The sequence below is a fragment of the Triticum urartu genome, chromosome 4A (genome assembly GCF_056163025.1).
Source record: "Triticum urartu cultivar PI428250 chromosome 4A, HENAU_Tu73, whole genome shotgun sequence".
Classification (NCBI taxonomy): Eukaryota; Viridiplantae; Streptophyta; class Magnoliopsida; order Poales; family Poaceae; genus Triticum; species Triticum urartu.
Genome location: NC_141876.1, coordinates 42,525,899 through 42,538,147, shown reverse-complemented (window position 1 = coordinate 42,538,147; position 12,249 = coordinate 42,525,899). Strand labels below are relative to the sequence as shown.

Here is a 12,249-nt window from a genome sequence, read left to right as displayed (position 1 = left end):
TTGCGAGATTCAATGTGGTACTGCATTATGCATATCTCAAGCTCAAGATGCCAGGACCTCGGGGGGTCATCACAGTCAATGGAAACACAGAGCGCTCTCTCCACACGGAGGAGCACACTACGGCCCTTGCAGCAGAAACGCAAAGCAGCCTCTTAAGGAAATCCATCAGTTTGGCGATTCAAGACCCAGACACCTTCAAGCGCGCCCAGAGTAATCGGCAACAAGACCGCCTGGCACGTTCCAAGATCGCATAGCAATGCGGCCCCCACCCAAGTCCCAGCCAAATGGTTAAATCTGTGCCCCGCGTACATAATTACGCATTGAAAATACCATGGGCACAGGTGGGGAGGGGGCACGATTGCGGCATGCCCCAAGACGCGGCTCAACCGCACTAGGGGCTTCCCGCCTTATTATTTTTTTCTCTCTTTCAGGACTTCACTCTCTGGAAACACCGTCCGGCAGTATGTTCGCCGGACACACGATACAACAACCAAGGAGGCAGAAAGCTACGTCGCATCATGGAATTCCTAGGTGGATTACGATAAAGAGTGAAATACTTGCTTTAATACCATTCCTCAGCTTACCCTTGGAGGGGACATGTGTAACGCCCCAAGACCGGAGCTTCAGATGCCTTCCATGTTTCCGGGTTTCGTCGTGTGTTTTGTTTGGTTCATCGTTTTCATCTTTGCATCATGTCATCATGTCATCATGTCTTTAATCTTTGCATCTCAAATCAAATAATTAAATCGTATGGATTTTTCAGTCCATTTAAACCGAGGGAGTTCACCTGGTGATTTCTCTATATAACATATCCTCCTAATAATTATGGAGCTATTATTAAATATTCCGTTCTTTTGGAATTAACCATTGACACGCTTGCAAATAAATCCCAATGCCTTTGTTATCTCAATTCTTGATCTCCGACTTGTCCTCATATTCTTTTATCGTTTTATCGAGGCTCTTCCTAAATGTTCAACATTTTTGGGAACTTCGGATCCCTACTCCTTTCAAACGAGTTGAATTAAATTCAAATACATTTGAATTTAATCTTTCAATCTTGGCCATTTCTATTTTCGCGGAAAGAGCACATTTTTGTGAATCCGGGGAAATATCCCCATGCTCCAATTCTGTCCCTAACCCTCCCTTCTTCTTTTTTCACTAATGTTTTTTGCTGCTAAAGAAATATGAGGGGGAGGGAGAGGTCTGCCAGGCCGGCCTGCTTCCCCACTCCTCTCTAGGGCCCATGCCTAGGCCCAACCAGCCGCCGGCTCCAAGGCCATCTCCCGCAGCCCACTGCTCTAACCCTAGCCGTTCGCTCCCTTCCCCCCTGATCCACCTCGCGCCTCCAGAAACAGGAAACCGCGCTCGACTCTCCTCTGCCCGATTCCATCTCCCCGATCCCCTTGTTCTCCGGCGCAGATTCTCTAACTTGCTTATAGCAAGTCAGAGGCAGCCTTGAGGCAGCTGGATGCCGTTTCTTTTCCACCGTGTGTCCCCTGCTCTGTTTCATGTTTCCTTCCCTCACACAACACAGTTCAGCCAGGCCAGCCCACATAAGCAACAAGGGAGGCCCATTCGGGAGCAAACAGCCCAGCTGCAGCGACAAGTGCATCTATGGACAGTTAACTGAATGTAAACAGCAGAATAGAACAGAACATATTCAGACTGGATAGAAACCTGTAAAAATACTCCGTTTTCAACCAGAATTCAACCAAAATCAACCAGAATACAAACAGTAGTCATGATACAAATAACCATAATAACCTCCAACAAAATATAGTACTAGAGCTGCAGGTTCTACACAAAAGAACACCATTTTGTAGTGTTTTTCTCAAATTTCTTCAAGCTGAACATATTCAGGCCAAAAGAAGAAGATGGACTATCTTCTTCTTGTCATGAAATAGGAACCTAAAGAAGATCTCCAAAATCCATATCATAAATTCCATTAGAACCCTGCAAAGAAAGAGGATCAAAATGAAACGTTGGAATAGAATAGTAGTTTAGAGAAGATACAACAACATTTAAAGTACCATTAGCAAGTCTGTGTAGCTCCTGAATGCATTGCTGGCATTATTAGCATTTTCAGTTGTTGCTTGAGTTTCTCCACCAACTTGATTCTCTTTCTCTTGCTGCTGCACAAAGAAACCCAAAAAATTTATATATGATGTAGTAATAAATAAGTACACTAAATTGCAAGAATTTTCAGCAACATACACTAGATTCCTTTGGGTCTTTCTTTTTGTACTTGCGTGTCTTCTCGATCCAAGGTTTATGTCTCTTTGAACTTTTCGGTTGAACCTCTTTTTTCTTGAGGCGTGTAGAACTAAGCAAACCCTCATCTTGTTGAACATTAGGCTGCACATTAGAGGATTCACTCAAAATACTTCTAGATATCCTTAGTTTTTCCCGTACTTGCTTGGCAAGGATGTCCAATGCATTGTCCACCAACAAGATACATTCCAGATCACTTGCGGCTTCACTTGCAAAGTCATGAAATTTGTGAGAAACAAACTTGTACCGCAACATAGCATCCAATTTTGGATCTTCAATTATATCCCTTCCTTTGGTATCTTGTATAGTTCCAGATTTTGCTTCTCGGGTCCATCTCTTTAAAATATAATGGTTTGGCAATAACTTGATATTCATCAAGTCAAGAACTTTTAAAGCATGCGCACACAATACTCCGGTCCTTTTAAACTGAAAACAGCTACAAGAAGCCATTTGCTCCAAAGGATCACCGACAACTATGCGCTCTAGTTAGGAACTCAAATCACCATTAGCCCTCACAATTGTAACAACATATGTATTATCTCCATCCAATGCTCTACTACATGCAGCCATGGATCTTCTATATTCAGATTTGAATGCTTCAAATATGGTCGGTGTGTAAGCTTCGCTTGTTTGCAACAACATAGGAGTCTCCATCCCTATTCTAGGCAGTTTTTTAGTAGCTTCAAATTCTGCATCCTTGTAACTTTTTCCTTGCACAACCCTTTCAAAATGTTTTTAGAAGCGAATGATGTCAAAATCTGATTTGAGATGTTTTTTCAAATCACTATTGAAACTCTCACTTAATTGTGTGCTTCTCATTCCCAATGTGAAAACATCCCTCATGTAACATTGAGTCCACTTTTCTTTTAACTTGTAGATGCTATCTAGCCATGAGGCCTTCTTCTTATCCACCTTATTTCTCATGATGTCAAATGCCTCTTCAAAGGCTGCCTTGTCCTCAATATTATACATACAAGCGCTGAAATCTAAGAGGATATGAGGTTCTTCATCTTCCTCTTTATCTTCAACTTTGCTATTGCACAAGTGCTTGACGGCATTTTCCATGATGTGGTAGGTGCACAAGCCATGCCATGCTTGGGTGAAAACATCCCCAACAGCCAATCCCATTGCCGTGTCTTGATCGGTAAATATAGCTCTAGGTTGCTTTCCGTTGTGTGCCTCTACAAAAGCCTCAAATAACCATTTGAAAGAGCCACGTGTTTCATCAAACAAAAGAGAAGCACCAAAAATAACGGTCTCTCTAAAATGATTGAATCCGACGAAAACACCAAAAGGCCTATATTCTTTGTTTGTGCCAAAAGTAGTGTCAAAGGCGATAACATCTCCAAAGTCTGCATAACCAATGCACATCTTTGCATCAGCCCAGAATATAGTACTTATTTGTTCTTTGGAATCCAATTGTAAAGTATACTGGAAAGACGGATTCTCAGCCTGCTTTTGTTGAAAATACTTCAACATGCTTCCCGCCTGACCATATGCTAACTCTCTTTGGCGCCTGCTCTGCAAGTGATTTTTGTGATCACGAGGCGTGTAGCTGAGATTCATTGGCCCCCAACAAGGCGACTAGCCAAGTCATGTGCATGCCTTGGCCTAATTCCAGAGTCATCGGCAGCCTCAATTTCAACGGCTTGCAATTCTGAAATCCTTTGTTGTGATGACATCAAATGGAAAGTTTGTGGTAAGTAGACACCATGATTGTGAGCAAGCACTACCTCCACCACTTCATAATGTCCTGCCACTCGATCTAATGAAAGACACATATGGACATCACAATCTGTTCTTGTTTCAGCTCTAGGGTTCTTTGTGAGATGATCCCTCTTGTCTTGTACTCGACGACCCTCCTTTGCACACATATATCTACATGAAGTTACCACTCCATCAATTTTACTTTTCCAGCTTGACCTTTTTTTGACCTCAAAACCTGCCCGGCCTCCATAGTTAACCCAAAATGACCATGCCTCAGCCAAGTCTGTGAATTTCTGACCAACTTGAGGTAAGGACGTACGAATCACATTCTCCCTGCACCAAAATAAATATATAGGTAATTCCAGTGTAAGCCTAACTTTCTAAAAATCTAGATGTCAGCAAAGGAATTCCAGTGTAAGCCTAACTTACTTGTTGGTTTCTACCATTATCTCTTAATTTGAAGACATGAACTCAATAATTACTGCAGGAATCATGAACAAATACAAGTAAGAAAATTTCCAATTTGTGAAGAAAATACAAGACAAAGAGGGGAGATTTGTGGTTGCTACCTGTAATCTGGAAGGAGGAGGAGGAGGAGGAACGATGGCTGGAATCGATCGCCAGAAGTTTTCCTCGATCGGCCAGCTGATTTGTGTAGCATTTGGGGTAGTCTTCTTTCATGCATTTGGGGTAGTCTTCTTTCATTTTGGTTCCGTAGTCGGACCTTTGATTGTATCTGGATGATGTAATGCTTTATTCATGCATTGTGTGAAGTGGCAATTGTAAGCCATCTATGTATCTCTTTCCCTTATGTATTACATGGGTTGTGTGAAGATTACCTCACTTGTGACATTGCTTTCAATGCGGTTATGCCTCTAAGTCGTGCTTCGACACGTGGGAGATATAGCCGCATCGAGGGCGTTACAACATGTCAAATAGTCCTACTTTTTTCTTATCACACTACTTGTATCATTCTGCTTTAACGCACCTTTTTGAATAAACAATGCATAGCACAAAGACTATTATTGCATTCTTCTTTTATATGTATATGTCCATTCATGACATCTAGCACCCGTACACTCTGGTACGGCCAATACGCTAGGGGCTTAAGCATACCCCATAATACGCGCGTGAGAAGTCCGAACACTTTCGACAGTGCGGCACCCCGAACTTATAGCATTATATGCATCAGCTCCGAATCATATCTTGGGTCAATAGTTGGGTTTAACCGGCTCCCATGTTTTGGTACCTTATGTTCCGCTATATTGGCTAAGGTAGCACTAGGAGAACTACTGCGATTGTGCCCCGGTTCTGCTGGGCTAAGCACCTCAGTAGAGAAAGCTAAAACTGACTGTCATGATAAGGCGAGAGACTGGTCGCTGTTCGAGAGGTTTCGAGTCCCTAAAGACTTATGCCGCTTAGAGCGAGGAGTCGGCTCTGTCCGGCTTAAGGCGTGTATAGCACCCTGAATTCGGCCTTCCGAATACTAGGGGCTTCGCCAAAATTTAAAATTATAGAATTCTATGGCTAAGTGAAAGTGATAAAGCATTATAGTCTGATTGCCTTGTTCGTCGTGCTGAGCACCTCCCTCAAAGAACCCAAAAATGGGAACAAGAGTGCTCAGGTTTATCCCGAACACCCCAGCACTCGTGGCATGGGGGCAGAATTCGACGACTAGCCATCTCTCAGATTTGATAAACAGCCGAACAGAAGGTAATATTTTAAATTCAAACAAGCGTTGCATAGCGCATATGAAACAAGTTTTCACAATATAGGATCACACGAGCAAATTTATTCAAATATTACATATTTTGTGCACCCGTCTGCTACAAGACGGGCACCCTTCAGGACACCCTCATAATACATCTCGGGGTTGCGATGCTCCTTGCCCTGCGGCGGCCCCTCCTTCACCAGCTTCACGGCGTCCATCTTGGCCCAGTGCACCTTCGCACGGGCAAAAGCCCGGCGTGCACCCTCGATGCAGACGGACCGCTTGATGACTTCCAGCCGTGGGCAGGCATCCACAAGCCACCTCACCAGGCCGAAGTAGATGTTGGAAGGGCGTCGCCAGGCCACATCCGGACTATAAAGCCCTTCATGGCCTATTCGGCCGCCTTGTGCAGCTCGACCAGTTGCTTCAGCTGGTCACTCAGAGGCATCGGGTGTTTGGTCCCAGTATACTGAGACCAGAACATCTTCACCGTTGAGCTTCCCTCCTCGGCCTGGTAAAACCTTGCGGCATCCGACACGCTGCGGGGCAAATCTGCGAATGCTCCTGGAGAGATCTGGATTCGGGTAAGTAACAAGTAATTTACTTTCACATGCTTGCTTTGCATATTGAATGCCTTACCCGCCGCTATCTTCCTCATCGCATCAATCTCCTGGAGGGCCTTTTGGGCTTCACCCTTGGTATTCTTTGTGCTCTCAAGGGCCGTGGCAAGCTCAGACTCTCGCATCTTCGAGTCAAGCTCCAACGCCTCATGCTTCGTCACGAGAGCTTGGAGCTCTTGTTGCACCTCGCCCACCCGAGCATCTTGCTTTTCTGGCTCGGTGTGCTCCCGAGCCGCTTTGTTTTCAGCCTCGGATAGCGCTTGCCTTAGGGTCGCCACTTCGGTCGTGGCCCCTGGCGAAATCATGATGATCCTGTCATATTGCCATCGCATCTTTTGTATATATACAGACTAGGTATTACTTACCTTTGTTCTCCTCGAGCTGCCTCTTAGCAAGGCTGAGCTCCTTCTCGGACCCCTCGAGGTCCTGTTTCAGTGTGGCGACCTCCGCAGTCAGTGCGGCAGAGGTCAACAACGAAGCCTGCATACGCATACAAACATACTAGTATTAGAGTCCTGCAGATATTATTCGATCCTCTATTCGGCTTTTCTCTATGAACACCAAACAGAGGATCAGGGGCTACTTTCTATGCGGTAATATTTTTCCTATATTTTAAATACTTACCTCAAAGCCTGTTAGAAGGCTGGCACAGGCTTCAGTCAGTCCTCTCTTGGCGGACTGAACCTTCTTGATCACCGCACTCATAATAGTGCGGTGCTCTTCGTCGATGGAAGCGTCGCGAAGCGCTCCCAGTAGGTTGTCCGGTGCCTATGGATGGACAGAGGTCACCGGCACGGACGTCTTGCCCCTTTTGGAAGGAGGCCGCCTGCGCGAGTCCGGAACCACTGGAGGTTCCGACGCGGTGTTCGGCTGGGGGCCGAACTCGGAGCCCTCGGGAGCCTTACTCCCTTTGCTCCCGCAGTCCGGAAGGTCGCCTTGAGGCGCCTCCGGGACTGTCTCCCCTCGACCCGGCGCCTCTTGAGACAATACCTCGGCATTGTCCGTAAGGCAAGGGAAGGAGGCAGTTGGAAGTGGATCGCTATCCATATCCGATGAGTCCAAGGAGCCGTCCGACGAGGATACGTCGATACGAGCTTGGGGCGGGCTGCATAATAATATTTGGCGTTAGGAGAAGCAGTGCGGCAAAGGTATGCTATGAGTTACTCTGGTATCCTAATACTTATGACTTCGCCAGGGGCTTGGCCCTGAGCAGCCACTCGTCTTCGCCTTTGGCGGCGGTGGTGGAGCAGTCCGGAAGAAGAGTCCTTCCCTTCTTGGACCCTTCCCCCCCCCCCCCCGGTTGGGTCGGCCTTCCTTTTCTTGTCTCCCTCGACTGGAGGGGGAGCATCTTCATCTTCCTCCTCGTCTTCGTGGGAGGAGTGTGTCGTGGAGTCATCGGACGATGAGTCTGATACCACCTGGCGCCGGGAACTCTTTCGGGTTCCCTTGGCCTTCTTCTTGGTCTTCTCCAGCATCTTATAAGGAGACGGAGTCAGCATCTCCGTCAGGAGAGCGTCCGCAGTGTCTTCGGGTAGAGGGGACGGACAGTCGATCTGCTCCAGTGCCTCCACCCAATCCTGTCAAAGGCATGGGAGCTCAGACCCCGCACGTGGTTAAGCTATGGGAAGTAAATATCCTACCAGATGTACAGAACTTACCGGATTCGCAGGGCGCTTCACGCTTAGCCCGCGGTCCTCGGTGAGAGAGGGAGGGACCTCGGCACCCTTGAACAGCACCCTCCAGACGTCTTTGTGCGTCGTGTCGAAGAGCTCGCTTAGAGTCTAGTGCTGGGCCGGGTCGAACTCCCACAAGTTGAAATCCCGTTGTTGACACGGGAGGATCCGGTGGAAGAGCATGAGCTGCACTATGTTGACAAGCTTAAGCTTCTTGCTTGTCATATTCAGGATACATTTTTGGAGTCCGTCCAACTCCATCGATGAACCCCAGGACAGGCCCTTCTCTTTCCAGGAAGTGAGCCGCGTGGGGATTCCGGATTAAAACTCGAGGGCTGCCACCCAGATGGTGTCGCGCGGCTCGGTGATGTAGAACCACGCCGATTGCCACCCCTTTATGGTCTTCACAAAGGAGCCTTCGAGCCATATAACATTGGGCATCTTGCCCACCATGGCTCCGCCGCATTCTGCTTGTTGGCTGCCCACCACCTTCGGCTTGATATTGAAGGTCTTCAGCCACAGACTGAAGTGGGGCCGGATGCGGAGGAAAGCCTCGCACACGACAATGAACGTCGAGATGTTGAGGATGAAATTCGGGGCCAGATCATGAAAGTCCAGCCCGTAGTAGAACAAGACCGCGGACGAATGGATGGATGGGAAACCCCAGTCCGCGGAGGAAGTGGTGGAGGAAAACTACCCTCTCGTGAGGTTCCGGGGTAGGGACGATCTGCCCCGCAGCGGGCAGCCGATGCGTGATATCCGCAGCTAAGTATCCGGCTCCGTGTAGATTTTTGATGTGTCCCTCCGTAACGGAGGAAGCCATCCACTTGCCTCCCGCTCCGGACATGTTTGGAGAAGGTTGAGGATGTGGACTTGGGCGTTGGAGCTCGAGTGCATGAGAATGGATGAGCAAGGAGGAAGAAGGCGGGGGTAGAAGAAGGTTAAACCTTATCCCTTTATAAGGGCGGACGAAACTATGCGCCCCCACTAGCCTGGTAAAACTCGCTTATCCCCCAAGCGACGTAATTGGTGGCGCGGTTGGGTTACCCACGCCTGTATTGATGAGGATCCCGTAATAAGGGGGACACGATCTCTGCTTTGACAAGACGTGTCAAACCTCCTCGCGTCATGTGCGGGGTTGGTTAAAGAGAAACGGTTCGAATAATTACCGGGCCAGGGCATGATGTCATGCAGCCGAAACGTGTTAGCAGATTAGATTTGTGGAAATATTATTCTCTCTACGGTGGTATGTGGAACTTATTTTGCAGGGTCGGACACTATCCTTGTATTCAAACACTTCTGTGGTGTATTCGGCAGAGGAACCCGCCTTGTAATGCCGAAGACAACACTGCGTGCCGGACTCATCGTCATTGAAGCCTGGTTCAGGGGCTACTGAGGGAGTCCTAGATTAGGGGGTCTCCGGACAGCCGGACTATATCCTTTGGCCGGACTGTTGGACTATGAAGATATAAGATTGAAGACTTCGTCTCGTGTCCGGATGGGACTCTACTTAGCGTGGAAGGCAAGCTAGGCAATACGGATATGGATATCTCCTCCTTTGTAACCGACCTTGTGTAACCCTAGCCCCCTCCGGTGTCTATATAAACCGGAGGGTTTTAGTCCATAGGACAAGATATAATCATACCATAGGCTAGCTTCTAGGGTTTAGCCTCTCTGATCTTGTGGTAGATCAACTCTTGTACTACTCATATCATCAAGAATAAATCAAGCAGGACGTAGGGTTTTACCTCCATCAAGAGGGCCCGAACCTGGGTAAAACATCGTGTCCCCTTCTTCCTGTTACCATCCACCTTAGACGCACAGTTCGGGACCCCCTACCCGAGATCCGCCGGTTTTGACACCGACAAGTCCCCTTGCCATTTTTGGGCATCCCTAGCCCTCCAACTACCTAGCCCCCTCCCCCTCAATTTCCGCGCCGCTCCAGCCCCTCCTCGCCACTTGGCACCGTCCCACAGGGCCGGCCGCCACCTGCGCCGCCGCCCAGGGCCACTCCCACGCCTCCACGTCGCCCTCTGGTCTCCCTGCGCCGCCGCGAAGCCCGCGGGCCCGCCAGGACCTGGACCGGGCCCTAGGAAACCCATCGGGGCCCGAGCGCTCCACCGCTGCTCCCCTGGCTCCTCCTTGACCTCCCGAACCGCGCTACCTACTCCAGCGCTGCCCCAACCTCGTCGCCGGTCCAGCGCTGCCCCAACCTCGTCGCCGGTCGTCGTCTTCGCCGGATCCTCGCCGCCGTCATGCTCCGCCTTTGTCGCCGGCACCCCACAGGTCGCCGCCCCCGTGCTCCTTCCTTCTCCTGCCTCCTTCGTTTTTCTCTCTAACCTTTCTCCCTCTCTCTGCCATGGAAGCTCTGTCGCTGCACTGGGAGTCCCGGCAACCGTCACCATTGTCCAGATCCAGCAAAGCACCGGCCGGGTCCGCCTCCACCGACCTCCTCCGGCGCTACCCTCCACCGGATCGAGCCACCCACACCCAGAGCCGTCCCCTGCGTCCATCCCCGGAGCCAGTCCCGGCCTCCCCGTCACCGGAGTCGTCGTCGGCCTCGCCATGGCCTCGATCGACCTCCTGTGTGTGAGAGACGGCGAGTGCCGCCACCTCCCTGGATGGGCCCCGCAGCCTGCCCAGATCCACGGCCCAACTCCTTCTTCCACCGTCCGGCCCAAGAGGCCTGGTGAGCAGCCCCCGTCCCTGTGCAATGTTGGGCCGGCCCCTGTTTCGGCCCATTTCATGTTTTTTCCTTAGAACATTTTTCCTATTTTCCAGAGACTGCGGTTTTACAAAAAAGCCCTCCAACATCATGCATATAATAACTTTTCACCCGTGCATCGGAACCCAATAAACTTTATATGTAAAATGCTTAGAGTTTTGTGTAGATCAATAATTTGCAACTTTCATCCATGTTAAAAATGTTTAAAATGATGTTTCCTTATATTTTGCCTCTTGCCATGCTAAAATGCTTTAATTCATAACTAAATAACCGTAGCTCCAAACTTAACAAACTTTATATGTAATTGGGGTAGAAAAATGCCTAGTTTAACATGATGACATTACTTTGCATGTTTAATAACTCTAAAATAGTGTTTAGGGCAGAACAGTACCAAATCCATAAATATGCACATGAGGATTTTCCAGAGTTGTTGCTTGTTGTTCTGGCCTCATTTAAACTTGCCTAGATAGGTAGTTTTCATATGCTTCACCCCTTGCCATGCTAACCAACATTTAATATTGTTGAGTACATAAACGGGAGAGAACTAAATAAGTCATGTGGTGTTCCGTCAATATGCAACTCGTTGCATATTGAGCTCCACTTAACTTGTAGTTTTGTTTGTGCACTTTGCCATGCCATGCCTCATTAATCCGGACATGCATCATACTTGGTTGTGCATCTTGCCATGTTTATGTGATGGTTGTTTACCATGTTGTTTGCTTCTTTACGGTGTTGCTTCTTCGGGTTAGTTCCGATAACGTCGCGTTTGTGAGGATCCGTTCGACTACGTCTGTTTGTCTTCTTCATGGACTCGTTCTTCTTCCTTGTGGGATCTCAGGCAAGATGACCATACCCTCGAAATCACTTCTATCTTTTCTTGCTAGTTGATCGCTCTATTGCTATGCCGCGCTACCTACCACTTGCTATATCATGCCTCCCATATTGCCATGTCAAGCTTCTAACCCTCCTTTCCTAGCAAACCGTTGTTTGGCTATGTTACCGCTTTGCTCAGCCCTCTTATAGCGTTGCTAGTTGCAGGTGAAGTTGAAGTTTGTTCCATGTTGGAACATGGATATTGTTGGGATATCATTATTATCTCTTATTTAATTAATACATCTATATACTTGGTAAAGGGTGGAAGGCTCGACCTTATGCCTGGTGTTTTGTTCCACTCTTGCTGCCCTAGTTTCCGTCATACCGGTGTTATGTTCCTTGATTTTTGTGTTCCTTACACGGTTGGGTGTTATGGGGACCCCTTGATAGTTAGATTTGAATAAAACTCCTCCAGCAAGGCCCAACCTTGGTTTTACCATTTGCCTCACCACCACCTACTTTCCCCTTTGGAGTCGCGATCCCGAGGGTCATCTTTATTTTAACCTCCCGGGCCAGTGCTTCTCTAAGTGTTGGTCGGAACTAGAGTCCTTTGCAGCGCCACCTCGGGGAAACTTGAGGGCTGGTTTTAGTTGTACGGAGTGCTCATCCGGTGTTGCCCTGAGAACGAGATATGTGCAGCTCCTATCGGGATGTCGGCGCATCGGGCGG

At 48.4% G+C, this 12,249-nt stretch overlaps 1 pseudogene; it reads right to left on the bottom strand.

Annotated features, from left to right (window-relative positions):
* Nucleotides 1–1,908: 1,908 nt before the first annotated feature.
* On the bottom strand, nucleotides 1,909–4,424 carry LOC147974672 (protein FAR1-RELATED SEQUENCE 5-like; annotated as a pseudogene).
* Between the last annotated feature and the right edge of the window lie 7,825 nt (nucleotides 4,425–12,249).